The sequence below is a fragment of the Octodon degus genome, unplaced genomic scaffold (genome assembly GCF_000260255.1).
Source record: "Octodon degus isolate 3935 unplaced genomic scaffold, OctDeg1.0 scaffold00469, whole genome shotgun sequence".
In the NCBI taxonomy this organism is placed as follows: Eukaryota; Metazoa; Chordata; class Mammalia; order Rodentia; family Octodontidae; genus Octodon; species Octodon degus.
Window position 1 is genome coordinate 169,427 of NW_004525045.1, and position 1,367 is coordinate 170,793.

Sequence of the window (1,367 nt, forward strand, 5' to 3'; positions counted from 1 at the left end):
CAGGAGACGGGCATCTTGGTTGTTTCCAAGATTTGGCTATCACAAATTGTGCTGCTATAAACATAGGCATACATATATCCCTATGATATGATGTTTTCAGATCCTCTGGGAAAATTCCCAGTAGAGGAATACCTGGTTCAAAGGGGATTTCCAGACCAACTTTTCTAAGGAGTCTAAATACTGATTTCCATAAAGGTTGCACCAGTATACACTTCAACCAGCAGTGGAGAACGGTTCCTTTTTCCCCACAGCCTCTCCAACATTTGTTGTTGGGTGATTTCTTTATGATAGCCATTCTTTCTCACCGAACCTGGGGTAGGACTGGGTCTGGGGGTTCCCGGAACACGGCAGAAATTTCTACTCGGAGGGCGGGGTGGGGGAGTTATTGCAGAGTGGTGGGGGGCGGCCCAAGGGGGTGGGAGAGGGTCCGGCCCACGCTGCGCCTGTGCTGATACTGGTCCCGCCAGCGCAGGGTAGCAGGAAGCTCTCTACACACTCACCCGACCTGGGGTAGGACTGGGTCTGGGGTTTCCCGGAACTCGACAGAAATTCCTACTCGGTGGGCGGGGTGGGGGAGTTACTGCGGAGTGATGGGGGTGGCCCAAGGGGGTGGGAGAGTGTCTGGCCCACACTGCGCCTGGGCTGGGACTGGTCCCCCTGGTGCAGGGTAGCAGCAAGCTCTCCACACACTCACTGGACCTAGGCTAGGACTGGGTCTCCAATATCATCATCTTAATAAGGGATCTTAACATTGACTTATCAAAAAAGATTGGTTGAGTTGTCTCTAACTCCTGCAATCCAGAGAAATCATGCTGCCCAACACCGGGAGGTTAGGAGGATGCACAATTTTCTTCAATGGAGCAAGCCATGGCATTGGCAAAGCAATTGCATTGAAAGCTCCAAAGGATGTAGCAAATATTGTCATTGCTGCAAAGACCTCCCAGTCACACCCTAAACTTCCAGGCACCATCTACACTGCTGCTGAAGAGATTGAAGCAGCTGGAGGAAAGGCCTTGCCCTGTATTGTGGATGTAAGAGATGAACAGTAAATCAGCAGTACAGTGGAGAAATTTGGAGGAATTAACATTTTGGTGAATAATGCCAGTGCTATTTCCTTTACCAACACAATGGAAACACCTACAAAGAAGGTGAATTTGATGATGAGCGTGAACACCAGAGGCAACTACCTTACATCTAAAGCATGTATTCATTTTTTTTCTTTTCAAAGTTTTATTGATAAACATATAGCAATGAGACAGTTTCAAATCAAATCAAAAGTACAGTTTCAACAAATAATACACTGCATGTATTCTTCTTAGTGGTTAAATGCTATACAAGATGCAGACTTGTGATCCTACTTACAAACA

At 47.2% G+C, this 1,367-nt stretch overlaps 1 pseudogene; it reads left to right on the plus strand.

The window, feature by feature from the left end:
- The first annotated feature begins 809 nt into the window (after nt 1-809).
- Nucleotides 810-1,367, plus strand: part of LOC101592173 — a 9,938-nt pseudogene continuing 9,380 nt past the window's right edge.